Raw genomic sequence first — 20,892 nt, 5'->3', positions numbered from 1 at the left:
GAGATACTCACCGAAGGGACAAAAGGTTTCAATAGCGACTTATGGAATACCCTGAAAACCCTCCATGTGGCTGGCAACCCCAGCTCGTAGGCGAGTGGGTTCACCACACGTGTGATGGCAAACGGCCCCACGTAACGTGGCGCCAGCTTCAAGGACGGGACCCGCAATTTGAGATTTTTAGAAGACAGGTATACCTTCTGTCCCACCCTGTAAGGTTCAGATACAGACAGACTCTTCCCACTACGCAACTGCATACGGACCCCCGCTGCCTCCAAGTTTCTCTGTATCTCTTTCCATACTCCCCGAAGCGTATCTGTGGCGACATCAGCTGCAGGACAGACCGACGGAGTGGGGATTGCTGTAAGGAAGCGAGGATGCTGACCGTACACACAAAAAAATGAAGACACCCCGGTGGAAGAACAAAGGCGGTTGTTTAGTGCAAACTCTGCCAACGGCAGGAACTCTGCCTACTGATGAGCCTTTTCGCTAGCAAACAACCGTAAATATTGCACTAAATCTTGGTTCTTCCGCTCAGTCTGACCATTAGTCTGCGTGTAGAACGCTGAAGATAAGGAAAGCGACGTTCCCAGGTTTCTGCAGAAGGCACGCCAAAACTGCGACACAAACTGAACCCCGCGATCAGATACAATATTTTGGGGAACCCCATGTAGGCGAATTATTTCCTTTACAAAAATCGTGGCGAATTCTTTTGCCGAGGGTAACTTTTTTAACACCACAAAATGTGCCATCTTTGAGAACCGGTCGACTACCACTAAGATAGTGGTGCACTTCTGAGATTCTGGTAGGTCAGTGATGAAATCTACTGATAAATGCGACCATGGACTGGAAAGAACCGGTAGCGGTCTCAGAGGACCCTCCGGAGGACGCCGCTGACTCTTATTGCGAGCACAGACCGAGCAACCCCTCACAAAGTTGCAGATCTCCTGAGACATGCCTGGCCACCAGAAGTGTCTGGAACAAAGCTCCAGGGGCCCTGGAACCCTGGATGCCTGGTGAGAACCGACGAGTGAGACACATCCATGACTCTAGGGCGTAGGGTCTCTGGCACAAACCATCTGCCCTCCGGCACCCCCGAAGGAGCGTCCTGCTGAGCATCCTGTAGTTGAGGGACGAAGTTAGACTCTACCGCTGCCACCACCACGCCGGGGCCTAAGATATTCTCGGGAGTCAAGGTCTCACTATCCGGTACCCCGAAACTCCGTGACAGGGCGTTTGCCTTCACGTTCTTCTCTCCTGGGATATATGTCACGACGAAATTAAACCTGGCGAAGAACAACGCCCACCTGGCTTGACGAGCTGTGAGTCTTTTCGCATTGGCGAAATATACCAGATTCTTGTGATCAGTATATACGGTAATTGGGTGTCTAGCACCCTCAAGATGGTGTCACCACTCTTCCAGAGCCCATTTGATAGCCAATAATTCACGGTTACCCATGTCGTAGTTGCGCTCTGCTGAGTTGAACTTCCGCGAAAAGAACGCACATGCGCTATACCCAGACCTCCAACTGACTTCCTGCGACAATACTGCTCCTGTCCCCACTTCAGACGCATCTACCTCAATAAAAAAGGGTAGTCGTGCGTCCGGCTGTATTAGCACCGGGGCAGTCGTGAATGCCCTTTTTAGATGGCTGAAGGCCTCAAGGGCTGCAGGCGACCACTTACCCAAGTCGGCCCCCTTCTTAGTCAGGTCGGTCAGAGGTTGAGCAATAGCTGAGTAATTCCTAATGAATTTGCGGTAAAAATTTGCAAAACCTAAGAACCGCTGGAGAGCCTTGAGGTTGTCTGGTCTGACCCATTGGGAGATTGCAGCTACTTTATCAGACTCCATCTGAATCTCCGTGGGTGAGATTACATAACCAAGGAAGGATACTTGTTTAGAAGCAAATGTACATTTCTCTAACTTGACAAAAAGTTGATACTCGCGCAAACGGGTCAGGACCAACCTCAGGTGTCGCACATGTGAGTCCCAGTCAGGCGAGTACACCAGAATGTCGTCAAGATAGATGACCAGAAATATCCCCAGGAAGTCGTGGAAGACCGCGTTCATAAAACCCTGAAACACAGCGGGGGCGTTACAAAGTCCAAAAGGCATGACCAGACATTCAAAATGTCCTAACGGGGTGTTGAACGCCGTCTTCCATTCATCTCCCTCTCTATTGCGAATTAAATTGTAAGCCCCCCGCAAGTCCAGTTTGGAGAACCAGTGGGCCCCTACCACCTGATTCAACAAGTCAGGAATTAGGGGCAAGGAGCACTGGTTCTTCACAGTGATTTTATTCAAGGCCCGATAATCCACACAAGGCCTTAGTGTCCCGTCCTTCTTCTCTACAAAGAAGAGACCTGCCCCGGCAGGGGACCTGGACGGCCGAATGTGTCGGTTGGCCAGAGCCTCCGAGACATAGGACTTGAGGGCTTCATGCTCACGGCCTGACAAATTGAAAATGGCTCCCTTAGGGATGGGACTGTCGGGAATCAGATCAATACCACAGTCCCACTCCCTATGAGGAGGCAGAGCCTTAGACAGTTTTTTGGAGAAAACATCCTGAAAGTCTGACAAATACTCCGGGATGAGCACCGTATCTGCGGAGCACACAGCTATGGTAGACAGGTGATTATGGCAGGATGATCCCCAATGAGTCAATTCCCGGGTGGACCAATCAAATTGGGGATTGTGCATCAATACTGGTAAAATGAATTGGCGTCTTCAGCGCCACAAATTCCGCCATCAGAGAACGGACAAAACACAGACTTATCAAGTTAGCGGCTGCTCCGGAATCAATAAATGCCTGCCCTGATCGCGAAAAATCCCGGAATCTAACATGACACGGTACCAAAAGTTTAGGAAGTACCTGAAGTCCTAGGCGATCCTCCTTACAATCGCCTAGGACTCTGAGTTTTCCGCCTGTTCTGGCTGCGAGCGTTGAGACCTCAGTGGGCAGGTTATCACCCGATGTCCAGCTTTCCCGCAGTAGAGGCAGAGACGATGCAACAAACGGATCCGGCGTCGCTCTTTGGGATCCAGCGGATCCACCTCCATCGGCTCGGGCACAGAGACTGGTAAGGAGGAAGAGGGACCAGGGCAACCGGCCTCCCTGACTCTACAGGTCTGCCTGTCCTGCTTCCTAGACCTGAGCCTCCTATCTGCCTTCACCGCTAGCTCCATAGCCTCCCTTAAGGACCCGGTAACGGGATGGGAAATTAACAGGTCTTTAACTGCGTCCGAGAGGCCCTGCAGAAAAACGTCTTTCAGAGCGCTATCATTCCATGTCGTATCCCCCGCATAGCGTCTGAAGTTGGAGCAATAATCCTCCACACAAGACGACCCCTGCCGCAGTGCCAACAACCGCGAAACCGCCAACCCCGCTCGGTCCGGTTCGTCGAAGATGCCCCCGAGTTCCTGGAAAAAGGAGTCCACGGACTGCAGGCAGGAGGAACCCTCCGGGATGGAAAAAGCCCAGGTCTGGGCTGAGCCCCGCAGCAGGGACATTATCAGCCCGACCCTCTGAGCCTCCGACCCGGAAGAACGGGGACGCATCCGAAAAAACAGGCGACACGCCTGTCGGAAAACAAAAAACTTGTTCCTCTCCCCAGAAAACACCTCGGGAAGAGGGTACTTGGGTTCTGGGCTGGTTGAGGCGTCCGGCCCCTGCGACACCCCCCGCTGCTCCTGGGCCACCATGCGGGCGGATAAGTCCCGAATCACAGGCACCAGGGCCTGCAGCTGATTCGCGAGGGAACCTATTGCCTCCATGACAAAAATGGTTTTTAAGGGCCAGTTATTATGTTACGGCACTCTTCCCCCCGAGTGCCAGGTGGGGTGCCCTGATCTTCCCGCACCCCACTGTCCCTGCCTACTTGCCTCGGCCCTGGCTAACCCCAGGCGGACAACTGGGCGACGGTCCCTGCTCTGGCTAGGGACCTGGCGACTACCTAGATGGAACTCACTAACGGGGGACAGAGTGCCGACAGAAGAGGCAGGTGGAACAGACCAACAGAACTTAAGAGGCAGAGTAAGGCTGGAGATGGAGCTCACAGGCAAACTGAAAGGACACTGACAAGCAACTAGAGCAGACTGAGACAGACCTGACTAGAGGCTAACAGAACCAATAACTGGCAGTGAGCTCAGGTCACTGCCAGCCTTTTAACTTAAAGCCTCCGCCCAGGGGCGGAGAGTGGGAGGAGCCGACACCCCCACTGTTGCATATGGAGGGTGGAGGAGAGCGGGCGGCACCCTATGGGCAGACACGCCCATGCTGCTGCCTGCTGGCTGCTCCATGCCGCCGGGCGAGGCCTGACAGCAGAGCTCCGGGACGCCTGAGCCGACATTGGAGCGGCGCGCACCAGCCGCGGGACCCAGCGCCGCCCTGCATGGTAACAGTATGTCTCTTGCCGGTTATCTCATAACATCATTTTTGTATTTTTCTGTAAATAAGCACTGCTTCTTTTTGAGAATTAAACTTTAAATCAATCAGTGAGCCTCGTCCATGTTGACACGAAACCATATTCTCCGAAGATTGTAATCATAAATCGGGTTCCAGTTTACCGACAACGAAACTAGTGGTGGCAACGTTTTTGTATGCATATTGTAGAGCTTGGGAGTATGTTGGAATAGATTAGGTGGATGATTTGAGCTTTCACTTTGCATGCGTGCAGGAGCTCGGGAAAGCTGGGTGCAAATCACCCTGTATTCAAATGACTTCAAGGTTGCAATACTGCAGAGCGATCAAGAACAGAAGTGGTATCGATACCAGTAGGTATCACCTCCTTCTCCTCTCTCTTCCTGTCCAGTGCAGGGCCAGGCGGATTGCTGTCGAGTTATGACTGTAGGTGGTGGTCACTTGTCTGGTTGATGTGCAGAGTTCCGGAAAGTTGGGTACCAGTCACTCCACAATCTAAGCCTCCTTCTCGTCTGTATGTAACAGATCCCCAAGGTAGGAATCTCACCAAATTGCCTATGGGTTTCAAATTTACTTCTCCACTTAGGAGTGGGGAGACAACTGCCAGCCAAAGAGAAATACATCCTTTATTTATGGTATAACCCTAACCTGAGGTCCACCCTGTACATCTAATGAAGTATAACCAATCAAAAGAATTACTGCAATAAACACTTCTGTAGACTCATATTTCATGATTCATATGCTCGCTCCCTACTTGCAAGTCTTAGCTAAAATTACTCTGAAGATTATCCAAGAATAAGCCAATTTGTCGGCCTACTGTCAGTGCAGCGGGCTGGACATCATCATCAGTGGTCAGGGCTGGAAACTAATAGGAGGCTTCATTCCCATTGAAATACGTGAGATCAAAGCTGTCTATTACACCTATTTTGCTTTGTTTAGTTCAAGCTTTGAACCCAAATCGGGGAAGACGATAGGCAAACTGATTGTTTCACTTTGAACTTTAATACTTCCTCCTACAAGGCTGTGTGCTGTTTATCCTGTTGTCTAACAGTAATACAAATGTTCTTCAGCTTGGCAAGTTTGGCCTTTAAGGAAAGCATTATCCACTGTATTTGAACCCTGCAATTGAACTTACGATCAGGCATGGAGTTGAGAACTCAACTAGGAAAAGGAGGTTGCAGCAACATGCATCATGGATTCCTGAGAGGATATTGAGGTCATAATTCGCATCCTTGGAAGGGAGCCACCCATAGCCCAGGTGATGATGTCTCTTCCTGCCTGCAGGGGCTCAGATAGATAGATAGATATGAAATGAGATAGATAGATAGATAGATAGATAGATAGATAGATAGATAGATAGATAGATAGATAGATAGATAGATAGATAGATAGATATGAGATAGATAGATATGCGATAGGTAGGTAGATAGATATGAGATAGATAAATAGATATAACATAGGTAGGTAGATAGATATAAGATAGATAGATATTAGATAGATAGATAAATAGATATTAGATAGATAGATAGATAGATATGAGATAGATAGATACCGCAGATATGAGATAGATAGATAGATATGAGAGAGATCGATAGATAGATATGAGATAGATAGATAGATAGATAGATAGATAGATAGATAGATATTAGATAGATAGATAGATAGATAGATAGATAGCTATTAGATAGATAGATATTAGATAGATAGATAGATAGATAGATAGATTTGCTATACAGTATTTAGCAGATAGATAGATATTGGTTCCTTTACAATATTGCTCTGATAACATGTTCCTGATATAACTGAACAGCTGCTATCTAACTGGCAGCAACCAATAACAATAATCAGAACAGTGCTGGCATGGTAACCAATGCACCTACATTAGGGAAAAGTACACATAAAATGCTATTTTTTCTTCCATTTGCAAAGTAAGTCTTTTTTTCTGATGAATTATTTTCCATACAATTTTCTTTATATATTCAATATAATAATCTAATATGCAGTATTTTACTCTATCCACGTACTGAATGTAAGAGTTATGAAACCTAAAAAAAATAAGACGAGTAATTCCAGTCTTTTCTAATTTGGAGTATTTAGTCACAAAGGCAACACTGTGAAATCACACTAATCTAAGTCATTTTGGTGCTCAGGAACATGGTCACAGTGACACATTGCCACGATCCAATATCTTATGTAGCAGAAAATCATTACTTTCCAAAGAGCAGGCTGCACAAAAGAAAAAAATCACGTGTTGATGGAAAAGGGAGCAGCACTGTCATTAACTCAAATGAAGCAAAATACCACAAAATGTAGAAGCCAAAGAATCTAACAAAAATAGAAACAAAAAATATATGAAAATGTACCGTACCAAAAATCAGTGTACATATACCCAAGAAAAAGTAAATGAACCCTTTGCAGCTATTTGGATTTCAGCATCAATTACTAATAAAATGTGATCTAATTGTTAAACTGATAACACGGAAATAGTTGTAGTATTCATGCTTTGTGCATTGAGTAAACATCCGCAGTGAAGGTATAACAAGTGCAGAATATGAAGCCGTACATGGAGAAGCTGCATGCAGTATAGTGGTAATAACAGTTCTTCATTGAAACAATTGAAATGGATATAACAATGACAACCAATGTTCATGACATATGGAAACAGTAGGGGACATTTACTAAGACAGACGATTCAAACATCGGTCTTAATGTAATTTGCACTGCTGCATGATGCAACTAATATATGAAAAGGCGCACACCTCTTCATATATTAGTTGCATCTTGGCTCCTCCATACACATACTCCTTGTCAGTAAACTGGAAAATCGTCGATTTTTAAGCTCAGTCTCTGAGCCAATCAGCAAGACTCTTAAGGTCCTGGTAGCTTAAAGCATGGCTTCTTTGGGAGATATGACCTCCTTGAATGTAGTGACCGCAGGCAGGATACAAATTCCCGACACAAAATAGGACTATAAGATCCCAGGTACATTCACATGTTCCACGTCCGATGCTGTGTACCTGATCCTGTGCAGCAAATGTCCTGTTGGGGCCTTTATGTTGGAGAAACAGGACCAAAACTGAAAGCTTGGATGAGATCTCATCGCCACACAATTAAACAGAGAAAGACAGAATTACCTGTGGCTGAGCATTTTTCTAGTCATGGACACAACATAGAACACATGAAAGTTATTATACTTAAAGGCAATTTCAAATCACAAAACCATAGAAGGGTTTGGGAGTACAAGTTTATAACAACTTTCAACACTTTTAACAGAGGCCTAAATTCTTCAAGAAGGTTTATGTGTGACTGGGAAGTATGAGAAATCTCTAGCACAGATAATACTGCTGGCCTGATGACCCCCTAACACTAATTCAATGGCCATAAAACCTTCACATCTTTATCTGTGGACTCTTTAAGTATTTATTTATTCCTCTACTCATCCCTTTGTGGTATTCTTTTAAGTGCAAATTAATCACATCCATGTCTGTGCCTTGTCATAAGTATGTGTGTATATATATGATTTCTTTTCAGATTTATTTCATTATGCCAGAGGAAGAATCTTGAGAGGTTCGAAAGCTCGCAATAACATCATGTATTTTTGTTAGCCATTAAAAGGTATCTACTAGATTACTTTGTTTCTCTTGCTGGGAACAGTCACATGAATGTCCTTACTAGAGATAAGTGAGCATACTCGTCGACGAGGGCCGGGGAGCGGCGGGGGAGAGCGGGGAGGAATGGAGGGGAGATCTCTCTCTCCCTCTCCCCCCCCCCCCCCCCCCGCTCCTCCCTGCTCACCGCCTCAACTCACCGCTCACCCGCGCCGGCAGACGAATCTTTAGAGACGAGCGGGCAGGTACTCCAATAAGGCACTACTTGCTCGAGTAGTTTGCCTTATCGAGTATGCTCGCTCATCTCTAGTCCTTACACATGCATATACATAGTGCAGCCATAATTAAGTATACATATTAATTGGGTTAACCCTTTACAAAGGGAAAAAGAGTAAATGCAAATGTTCATATAAAATGTATTAAAAATAAAGGTGTAGTTTCTACTTTTCTCTGGACCATAATGTGTTGGAGCAAAGTAAAACGGTTCTTCATCTCCAGGATTATTGCTATGTAGGTTCAGCAAAGTCACTAATGTTCTGTGTAGCAAAAATATGATTTGAAGAATAGATGTTACAGTACTTGTGACCCCATTTGCCAATGTTTATAAAAAGGTGAAGCCACACTTTCGATATCTAATGGCACAGTGTGAATTTTTCTTATGGGTGAATTCGCAGACATTCACACATAAGGGAAAGATAATTTATGCTTAGGTACCATTAGCATCATCCAAGTTTCTTTTACTAGTAATCCTACAAAAAACTTTACTGTATAACAAGAAAGTTTTATCTTTAAAAGAAGTGATCTACTATTTTTGAAGAAAGTAATTAGTAGACTTCAAAATAAAATATAAATTATTCACATATGTAAATGTATTCCTAACTTTAATCATTATGTTATACATCGCCACCATGAATTTTTCAGCTGAAATTATAATGGAGAACCTTGCCAGCAATCACTTTACACACATTTACATTAATCATTAAAGCAGAAGAATCAAAAGAGCTTTGTCAATAAAGTATGTAACGCACTTGGACTTCAGCCAGAAGGATTGATGACTCGCATAAGTGTTTGAGAGTAACAAGATGCTACCTATTTACATTGTACTGTTAATTTGCATTACAATATGATTAAAAGATTACAAATATGCCTGTTTTCAGAATTCTCGAAGCAACTGTTTAATGTATTGTTAGAACAATGCACTTTTCCATATAGTATACACTGAATGGACACTTTATGAGAGACACCTGTCCTTTCATCCTTGGAGCTTCCTTGTATGGAAATTTGACCCTTGACTCCGCAGTGCAGCACATAAACTAGTGAGCACGTTTCCATGGATCAGTTTCCATGTGAATCCATATTAGAATCAGAAAATCAAGTGATCAAACAACTTCAAACAAGGCCTGATTATTGGCGCTAAACTAGCTGGTATCAGTTTTTCAAAATTTGACAACCTTTTTGGTTTTATTGTGCAACAGGGTCAAGCGTATACCAAGAATAGTGTGATCAATGGAAAAGTGCATCACTAGTGGGGTTTCATGCCCTTTTAAGAATTTATTTTCTTCTTCAAGAAGGAAGGAGGGAGGAAAACCACATGTTCAAAATTTTAAAAGATTGGAAAGAGCCCTTTCATTTAAAAGGCTACCTCCGATGTTTTCTCTTGACATAAGTTTAAATCTAAAGGCAGGACAGTCAGTATATTGGGTGGTACTGTAACAGAGGCAAGTGCATGGCACTTAGATATTTTGGAGTAAGAAATTATATGCTTGACATTTATGTATTATATGGACATCACTCTTTAACTTCCAGAAAGAATAGCACCAGCAGCACTTGGATCCAAACCCAAACCCGGGGAGGCAGATTCTGCACAGCCGACCACAGAGAATATACTCCACTTCTCATATCACACAGAGAATCGAAATAAGATTTGAGCGGCAGCAGAGTGGCTTAGATGTAAAAAACAGGTCTTTATTCCATCCTTTAAAATGGTACAAACAGCGACGTTTCGACCACAAAGTGGTCTTTATCAAGCATGCACCATAATCATATCCACCACCTTAAATACTAAAACACATATGTTTCTAAACCAATTAATGTCCTCAATATTGCTCCTCCCTCCTACCTGTATCACAATTATATGTTGCAGCTGTGGTCAATGCATACCCCTAGACATAGTTATATCCGGTTTCCAGAGGCCAGTGAGGTCATTCATCTCTCCTATCAGATCGGTGTCGCAACCATCAACTAGGCATGCGCTGGGATGCACCCTCACCGCGTCATCACGTCCCCGCGTCATCACGCACACCCCTCGTATCCACGTCATCATGTTCCACGGCATGCGTCATCACGCACGCCCCTCGTGTCCACGTCATCACGTTCTCAGGCGTTACTCCATCCCTTCATCACAGCGGGGAGGAGCCAAAAACTGGGGCGGGGTCGAGCACGGCTTGATGCTCGTTCGAGTAACGATCACCATCGAGTACGCTAATGCTCGAACGAGCATCAAGCTTGGCAGAGTATGTTCGCTCAACTCTATTAAAGAGTCAACACTATTAGATTATTCTGGGCTAAAAGTGAAGAATTCAGTTTTGTCTGGAGTATAATAACACCCCCACTTCATTTATGATTTTAAATTCGCTATTCCTTTAACTAGAAAAATTACTTGCCCTAACTTAGCTTCTTGACAAAATGCTGTGTATCTCTCTTCCCTCTAGTCCAATGCTAAGGTATGTATAATCCATTTTGTGAATAGCTGTAAATAAAGAGGTAGTAATGGTAGTGGTGAGGGGAGTGTATATTTTATACATTGAATTTTTTAGTTTTTAATGGAAAAACACTTGTGTGGCACAGAGTCCCAATGAAGCAGAAATGCAGTCCTAAGCTCTCGCTCATGACCTGAAGGTTGTGAGAGCAATCCCCGCTTGGTTCAGGTAGCCGGCTCAAGGTTGACTCAGCCTTCCATCCTTCTGAGGTTGGTAAAATGAGCACCCAGCTTGGTGTCAGTAATGAATAAATTACTTGAAAGCACTGCGGAATAAGTTGGTGTAATACAAATAACAAGATTTTTAAAACTAATTTTATATCTGCTCATACCTCATTTTATAATACTGATTCATGTGTTTCTAGTGTTGAACCATTTTTTGTGTATGTTCTTATTTCATTACTTTTTTGAAGAAAAAGTACCAGGACACAGTAAATAACATAATATTTAACATACTATAAACTTATACTAAAAAGCAGTTACAGCTTTTGAAATATTTATTTTACACTGGTGTGCATTTTACTGGCTATGTAAATCCCTGCTCAGAATTACTGTGACACAATCAAGCTGTTATTGGACATGTTGTTTAAAGCAAAATTAGTAGCAACTCAAAAGATTTTTCAAGCTAAGTAATGTTGCTCTTGGCAAATTTCATGTAGGTTATTTGCTGTTCTGATTGCTGCAACTCCTAGTGCTAGTGACAACAAAATAGCAATTAAAATGCAACAGTGCCTTAATTGTACATGTTACTTCAATTATACAATTATACAGCTATATGAAAACATTGCAATTTAAAGAATGAGTTACCAGAGATTTTTAAAATTTCAAGGCATTTTGTAATTCAGCTTTTCAAAGACTTTTATATTAATAACTTAGAAAAGCTTTTGATATATTAACATAAAATTATAAAAAAGTATTTTTGACTATGCCTTCATTTCATATACTGTCTACATACTTTGAATAAATGCTTTTGCACATAATGCATAGTTTTTATTTTAATTTTATGAGTTTTCATATTTTAATTTTATGTGTTTACTAGAGATGAGCGAACGCGTTCGTCCGAGCTTGATATTCGTGCGAATATTAGGGTGTTCGGGATGTTCGTTATTCGTAACGAACACCATGCGGTGTTCTGGTTACTTTCACTTCCTTCCCTGAGACGTTAGCGCGCTTTTCTGGCCAATTGAAAGACAGGGAAGGCATTACAACTTCCCCCTGCAACGTTTAAGCCCTATACCACCCCCCTGCTGTGAGTGGCTGGCGAGATCAGGTGTTCGCCTAATATAAAAGTCGGCCCCTCCCGCGGCTCGCCTCAGATGCGGTGTGAGTTAGATGAGGGACAGTGCTGTTTATACCGGAGCTGCTGTAGGGAAAGAATTGGTAGTTAGTGTAGGCTTCAAGACCCCCCAAAGGTCCTTATTAGGGCCACTGATAGCTGTGTGTTGGCTGCTGTTAGCAGTGGGATTTTTTTTTTCTCAAAATCGCCTCTGCAGACCGTTGCACCTGGCATTAGGGACAGAAGTGCTGCATAGGCAGGGAGAGTGTTAGGAGTGAGTGTAGCCTTCAAGAACCTCAACGGTCCTTTCTAGGGCCATATTTATCCGTGTGCAGTACTGTCCAGGCTGCTGTTAGCTGTGCTGCATTTTTTTGGGGCTTCTCAAAATCGCCTCTGCAGAGCATTCCACCCTCCATTGATACTGCAGGGAAAGAATTGTATAGGCAGGGCCACAACACAGTTATTATTCATTGAATATATGCAGTGCTGCCTTTTGGTGGGAAAAAACTGAAAACAAATCTATTTGTCCAGCCTCTGTCCGTCCTTACGGGCGGTGGAGACGTGTGAGCTGCGTGAAGAACAGTGCTAAATCATATGCACCCAGCTACGCTTTACTGCTGGCTTCGCCATTTGCTTTCCTTAATTGGGAAAAAAAATACCTGCTCTGCCAGAGTTATAATAACTCTGCTACCCTCACGTTCTGTGACACATAAGCAGGGACACAGCACAGTTATTAAACTTCTCATGTTCATAGAATATACGCAGTGCTGCCTTTTGGTGGGAAAAAACTGAAAACAAATCTATTTGTCCAGCCTCTGTCCGTCCTTACGGGCGGTGGAGACGTGTGAGCTGCGTGAAGAACAGTGCTAAATCATACGCACCCAGCTACGCTTTACTGCTGGCTTCGCCATTTGCTTTCCTTAATTGGGAAAAAAAATACCTGCTCTGCCAGAGTTATAATAACTCTGCTACCCTCACGTTCTGTGACACATAAGCAGGGACACAGCACAGTTATTAAACTTCTCATGTTCATTGAATATACGCAGTGCTGCCTGTTGGTGGGAAAAAACTGAAAACAAATCTATTTGTCCAGCCTCTGTCCGTCCTTACGCCTGTGGAGACGTGTGAGCTGCGTGAAAAACATTGCTAAATCATACGCACCCAGCTACGCTTTACTGCTGGCTTCGCCATTTGCTTTCCTTAATTGGGAAAAAAAATACCTGCTCTGCCAGAGTTATAATAACTCTGCTACCCTCACGTTCTGTGACACATAAGCAGGGACACAGCACAGTTATTAAACTTCTCATGTTCATTGAATATACGCAGTGCTGCCTGTTGGTGGGAAAAAACTGAAAACAAATCTATTTGTCCAGCCTCTGTCCGTCCTTACGCCTGTGGAGACGTGTGAGCTGCGTGAAAAACATTGCTAAATCATACGCACCCAGCTACGCTTTACTGCTGGCTTCGCCATTTGCTTTCCTTAATTGGGAAAAAAATACCTGCTCTGCCAGAGTTATAATAACTCTGCTACCCTCACGTTCTGTGACACATAAGCAGGGACACAGCACAGTTATTAAACTTCTCATGTTCATTGAATATACGCAGTGCTGCCTGTTGGTGGGAAAAAACTGAAAACAAATCTATTTGTCCAGCCTCTGTCCGTCCTTACGGGCGGTGGAGACGTGTGAGCTGCGTGAAGAACAGTGCTAAATCATACGCACCCAGCTACGCTTTACTGCTGGCTTCGCCATTTGCTTTCCTTAATTGGGAAAAAAATACCTGCTCTCCAAGAGTTATAATAACTCTGCTACCCTCACGTTCTGTGACACATAAGCAGGGACACAGCACAGTTATTAAACTTAGATAATTCATTCACTAGAGGCAGTGGGGCCTTTCGTTTTCCAAAAAGGGCAAAAATTATATTTGGCCTGCAGTCTTGCGCCAATTTATTTCCTGCCTGTGAAATCAAATCACTGGTAATACAGCATGCTGAGGGGTAGGGGTAGGCCTAGAGGACGTGGACGCGGCCGAGGACGCGGAGGGCCAAGTCAGGGTGTGGGCACAGGCCAAGCTCCTGATCCAGGTGTGTCGCAGCCGACTGCTGCGCGATTAGGAGAGAGGCACGTTTCTGGCGTCCCCACATTCATCGCCCAATTAATGGGTCCACGCGGGAGACGGTTATTAGAAAATGAGCAGTGTGAGCAGGTCCTGTCCTGGATGGCAGAAAGTGCTTCGAGCAACCTATCGTCTACCCGCAGTTCTGCGCCGTCCACTGCTGCCAATCCGAATCCTCTGTCTGCTGCTCCTCCTTCCTCCCAGCCTCCTCACTCCACTACAATAACACCTGCTCAGGAGCGGGAGCACTCCCAGGAACTGTTCTCGGGCCCCTGCTTAGATTGGGCAGCAGCGGTTCCTCTCCCACCAGAGGAGTTTATCGTCACTGATGCCCAACCATTCGAAAGTTCCCGGGGTCCGGGGGAAGAGGCTGGGGACTTCCGCCAACTGTCTCAACAACTTTCTGTGGGTCAGGAGGACGATGACGATCAGACACAGTTGTCTTGCAGTGAGGTAGTAGTAAGGGCAGTAAGTCCCAGGGAGCAGCGCACAGAGGATTCGGAGGAAGAGCAGCAGGACGATGAGGTGACTGACCCCACCTGGTGTGCAACGCTTACTCAGGAGGACAGGTCTTCAGAGGGGGAGTCAAGGGCATCAGCAGGGCAGGTTGCAAGAGGCAGTGCGGTGTCCAGGGCCAGGGGTAGAGGCAGGGCCAGACCGAATAATCCACCAAGTGTTTCCCAAAGCGCCCCCTCGCGCCATGCCACCCTGCGGAGGCCGAGGTGCTCTAAGGTCTGGCAGTTTTTCACAGAGACGCCTGACGACCGACGAACAGTGGTGTGCAACCTTTGTCGCGCAAAGCTCAGCCGGGGAGCCAACACCAACAGCCTCACCACCACCACCATGCGCAGACATATGATGGCCAAGCACCCCGCAAGGTGGGACAAAGGCCGTTCACCGCCTCCGGTTTGCACCCCTGCCTCTCCCCCTGTGCCCCAACCTGCCACTGAGATGCAACCCCCCTCTCAGGACACAGGCACTACCGCCTCATGGCCTGCACCCACACCCTCATCTCCGCTGTCCTCGGCCCCATCCAGCAGTGTAGTTCAGCGCACCGTTCAGCCGTCGCTTGCGCAAGTGTTCGAGCGCAAGCGCAAGTACGCCGCCACGCACCCGCACGCTCAAACGTTAACCGTCCGCATCGCAAAATTCATCAGCCTTGAGATGCTGCCGTATAGGGTTGTGGAAACGGAGTCCTTCAAAAGTATCATGGAGGCGGCGGCCCCGCGCTACTCAGTTCCCAGTCGCCACTACTTTTCCCGATGTGCCGTCCCAGCCCTGCACGACCACGTCTCCCGCAACATTGTGCGCGCCCTCACCAACGCGGTTACTGCCACGGTCCACTTAACTACGGACACGTGGACAAGCACAGGCGGGCAGGGCCACTACATCTCCCTGACGGCACATTGGGTGAATTTAGTGGAGGCTGGGACAGAGTCAGAGCCTGGGACCGCTCACGTCCTACCCACCCCCAGAATTGCGGGCCCCAGCTCGGTGCTGGTATCTGCGGAGGTGTATGCTTCCTCCACTAAAGCACCCTCCTCCTCCTCCTCTGTCTCACAATCAAGATGTGTTAGCAGCAGCATGTCGCCAGCAGTCGGTGTCGCGCGGTGTGGCAGCACAGCGGTGGGCAAGCGTCAGCAGGCCGTGCTGAAACTACTCAGCTTAGGCGATAAGAGGCACACGGCCCACGAACTGCTGCAGGGTCTGACACAGCAGACCGACCGCTGGCTTGCGCCGCTGAGCCTCCAACCGGGCATGGTCGTGTGTGACAACGGCCGTAACCTGGTGGCGGCTCTGCAGCTCGGCAGCCTCACGCACGTGCCATGCCTGGCCCACGTCTTTAATTTGGTGGTTCAGCGCTTTCTGAAAAGCTACCCACGCTTGTCAGACCTGCTCGTAAAGGCGCGCCGGCTCTGCGCACATTTCCGCAAGTCCCACACGGACGCTGCCACCCTGCGCACCCTGCAACATCACTTTAAGCTGCCAGTGCACCGACTGCTGTGCGACGTGCCCACACGGTGGAACTCTACGCTCCACATGTTGGCCAGGCTCTATGAACAGCGTAGAGCTATAGTCGAATACCAACTCCAACATGGGCGGCGCAGTGGGAGTCAGCCTCCTCAATTCCTTTCAGAAGAGTGGGCCTGGTTGGCAGACATCTGCCATGTCCTTGGTAATTTTGAGGAGTCTACCCAGGTGGTGAGCGGCGATGCTACAATCATTAGCGTCACCATTCCTCTGCTATGCATCTTGAGAAATTCCCTGCAAACCATAAAGGCAGCTGCTTTGCGCTCGGAAACGGGGGCGGGGGAAGACAGTATGCCGCTGGATAGTCAGGGCACCCTCCTGTCTATTTCTCAGCGCGTACAGGAGGAGGAGGAGGAGCATGAGGAGGATGAGGAGGAGGGGGAAGAGACAGCTTGGGCCGCTGCTGACGGTACACCGGCTGATTGCCTGTCATCCTTTCAGCGTGTATGGCCTGAGGAGGAGGAGGAGGAGGAGGAGGAGGAGGAGGATCCTGAAAGTGATCTTCCTAGTGAAGACAGCCATGTGTTGCGTACAGGTACCCTGGCACACATGGCTGACTTCATGTTAGGATGCCTTTCTCGTGACCCTCGCGTTGCACGCATTCTGGCCACTACGGATTACTGGGTGTACACACTGCTCGATCCACGGTATAAGGAGAACCTGCCCACTCTGATTCCCGAAGAGGAAAGGGGTTCGAGAGTGTTGCTATACCACAGGACCCTTGCGGACAAGCTGATGGTAAAATTCCCAGCCGACAGCGCTAGTGGCAGAAGGCGCAGTTCCGAGGGCCATGTTGCAGGGGATGTGCGTAGATCGAGCAGCATGTACATCCCAGGCAGTGCAACAGTCTTTAAGGGCCTGGCCAGCTTTATGGCTCCCCACCAAGACTGTGTCACCGCTCCCCAGTCACGGCTGAGTCGGCGGGAGCACTGCAAAAGGATGGTGAGGGAGTACGTAGCGGATCGCACGACCATCCTTGGTGACGCCTCTGCCCCCTACAACTACTGGGTGTCGAAGCTGGACACGTGGCCTGAACTAGCCCTGTATGCCCTTGAGGTGCTTGCTTGTCCTGCGGCTAGCGTGTTGTCGGAGAGGGTGTTTAGTGCGGCTGGGGGAATCATCACAGATAAGCGTAGCCGCTTGTCAACCGACAGTGCCGACAGGCTAACACTCATCAAGATGAACAAAGGCTGGATTTCCCCAGACTTCTGTTCTCCACCAGCGGACAGCAGCGATACGTAAGCAATATGTAGGCTGCACCCGCGGATGGAAGCTACGTTCTCTCTCACCATCCAAAACGGGGACATTTCTGCTTCATCAATCTGTGTCTAATATTCCTCCTCCTCCTCCTGCTCCTCCTCCTGAAACCTCACGTAATCACGCTGAACGGGCAATTTTTCTTAGGGCCACAAGGCTCACTCAAATAATTTTTCAGAACAATTTTTATAAGTTTCAATGCGCTTAAAAGCATTGGAACTTTAACTTGAACCAATTTTTCGTTACACTGGGCTGCCTCCAGGCCTAGTTACCACTTAAGCCACATTAACCAAAGCGATTAATGGGTTTCACCTGCCCTCTTGGCTGGCCATGGCCAATTTTTGGGATGTACATTAGTACTGTTGATACAGCAATTTTTGTGGGCCCTCGCCTACAGTGTAATCAAATTAATTTTTAGCCCACCTGCATTACAGCTGACGTTACCTCAGCTGTGTTGGGCAATGCAATGGGATATTTTTGTGTACCGCCGGTGGGTTCCAGGGAGCCACCCATGCTGTAGGTGCACACTGAGTTTTTAATACATCTGTACACTTCTAAAGAACCCGTCTGACTGGGGCATGCAGTGTGGGCCGAAGCCCACCTGTATTACGCACGACATTACTACCTCAGCTGTGTTGGGCAATGCAATGGGATATTTCTATGTACCGCCGGTGGCTTCCTGGCACCCACCCAGGCAGTGGGTCCACAGGGAGTTAAACCTACATGTGTCCACTTGTAAAGAACCCCAGTCTGACTGGGGCATGCAGTGTGGGCCGAAGCCCACCTGTATTACGCACGACATTACTACCTCAGCTGTGTTGGGCAATGCAATGGGATATTTTTGTGTACCGCCGGTGGGTTCCAGGGAGCCACCCATGCTGTAGGTGCACACTGAGTTTTTAATACATCTGTACACTTCTAAAGAACCCGTCTGACTGGGGCATGCAGTGTGGGCCGAAGCCCACCTGTATTACGCACGACATTACTACCTCAGCTGTGTTGGGCAATGCAATGGGATATTTCTATGTACCGCCGGTGGCTTCCTGGCACCCACCCAGGCAGTGGGTCCACAGGGAGTTAAACCTACATGTGTCCACTTGTAAAGAACCCCAGTCTGACTGGGGCATGCAGTGTGGGCCGAAGCCCACCTGTATTACGCACGACATTACTACCTCAGCTGTGTTGGGCAATGCAATGGGATATTTTTGTGTACCGCCGGTGGGTTCCAGGGAGCCACCCATGCTGTAGGTGCACACTGAGTTTTTAATACATCTGTACACTTCTAAAGAACCCGTCTGACTGGGGCATGCAGTGTGGGCCGAAGCCCACCTGTATTACGCACGACATTACTACCTCAGCTGTGTTGGGCAATGCAATGGGATATTTCTATGTACCGCCGGTGGCTTCCTGGCACCCACCCAGGCAGTGGGTCCACAGGGAGTTAAACCTACATGTGTCCACTTGTAAAGAACCCCAGTCTGACTGGGGCATGCAGTGTGGGCCGAAACCCACCTGCATTAACCCTTTCCAGTCCACTGTGTGACCTGTGAAGACATTAGGGTTTAAGGCTGTACAGCTCCGTTGTTGGTAGACGTCCGTCGGGGTTCTCTTACTGTATATTGCCAGCCTCTCTGCTGTCGGAGCCTATCCTACGTGTCAGCTCATGCAGTACTGGCTTTAGCCAGCATATAGCGCCGTTGTATAACAGCAGAAAAAGAGTAAGCCCCCTAGGAAAACCATATACAAATTGGATTGGAAAGGGTTAAGCACAACATTACTACCTCAGCTGTGTTGGGCAATGCAATGGGATATTTCTATGTACCGCCGGTGGCTTCCTGGCACCCACCCATGCTGTAGGTGCACACGGAGTTTTTACTACATCTGTACACTTATAAAGAACCCCAGTCAGACTGGGGCATGCAGTGTGGGCCGAAGCCCACCTGCATTAAGCACGACATTACTACCTCAGCTGTGTTGGGCAATGCAATGGGATATTTCTGTGTACCGCCAGTGGGTTCCAGGGAGCCACCCATGCTGTGGGTCGACAGGGACTTCACAATAGGGAGTTGTACCTGCCTGTGTCTATGAATTAAAAAGCCCGGTCTGACTGGGGCATGCAGACACCTTGACAGAATGAATAGTGTGTGGCACATAGGTTCCCCATTGCTATGCCCACGTGTGCAGCTCCTGATGGCGGTGGCACAGGATTCTATTTCTCATTGCTTCTGTACAGCATTGTGGGCTATCGCTCCGCCACTTTTAAAGAGGGTCGCTGCCTAGCCGTGCCAACCTCTGCAGTGTGTGCCTGCGGTCCCTCGTCATGGCAGACGCAATTCTAAATAGACATGAGCGTGGTGTGGCATGAGGGCAGCTGAAGGCTGCGCAGGGACACTTTGGTGTGCGCTGTGGGGGGGAGGGGGGGCGGTTGGGCAGCATGTAACCCAGGAGAAGTGTCAGTGGAGTGTCATGCAGGCAGTGATTGTGCTTTGTTGGAGGTAGTGTGGTGCTTAGCAAAGGTATGCCATGCTAATGAGGGCTTTTCAGAAGTAAAAGTTGTTGGGAGGGGGGGGGCCCACTCTTGCCGGTATTGTGGCTTAATAGTGGGACCTGGGAACTTGAGATGCAGCCCAACATGTAGCCCCTCGCCTGCCCTATCCGTCACTGTGTCATTCCCATCACTTTCCTGAATTGCCCAGATTTTCACACATGAAAACCTTAGCGAGCATCGGCGAAATACAAAAATGTTCTGGTCGCCCATTGACTTCAATGGGGTTCGTTGTTCGAAACGAACCCTCGAGCATCACGGGAAGTTCGTTACGAATAACGAACACCCGAACATTTTGGTGTTCGCTCATCTCTAGTGTTTACCTTAAAGGGGTTGCCTGTAATAAAACCTTTTTAAATATAAAATGTAAAAAGACCAGTTGATCAAACATTGTCCCTTTTTACTTTAAAAGATTGACAATAAGTTGGACCCTTCTGAAGATAGTCTGTTAATAAAATACCAGTACTATCCCAAAAAATGGTGGCCATGACCTTTCCTGCTAACCACTGTGTGTTGAATTACTTTGGCCATGGATATCCATAGTGCTGTCACTATAAGGACAGTTGTTTCATTTCAAGACCATAGTGGTGTAACCAAATTTCTTCAAAAGTTACCAGTTGTTCCAAAAAATTAGTACTAGATTGCACAAAATGCTTAAAATCAACTTGGAAGTGCTCATTTGTGTGCGCTTCTGGTCAGTGTTCAAACATTTTGGCACTCACTTGCCTGAAAGCTTGTGCTTATCCAATTGTTCATGAATTATACTTTAAATGTAGTGACCCAGAGTTAGGGTCCCTCCATCATTTGTAAGCCTGTTTGCCTTTATGTGAGTGATGTCAATCTTGTGTAAGTATGTTTGTCTCCCTATCCTGATGGTGTGATGT

The sequence above is a fragment of the Eleutherodactylus coqui genome, chromosome 7, assembly GCF_035609145.1.
Source record: "Eleutherodactylus coqui strain aEleCoq1 chromosome 7, aEleCoq1.hap1, whole genome shotgun sequence".
NCBI classification, from domain to species: domain Eukaryota; kingdom Metazoa; phylum Chordata; class Amphibia; order Anura; family Eleutherodactylidae; genus Eleutherodactylus; species Eleutherodactylus coqui.
This window is presented reverse-complemented; position numbering follows the sequence as displayed.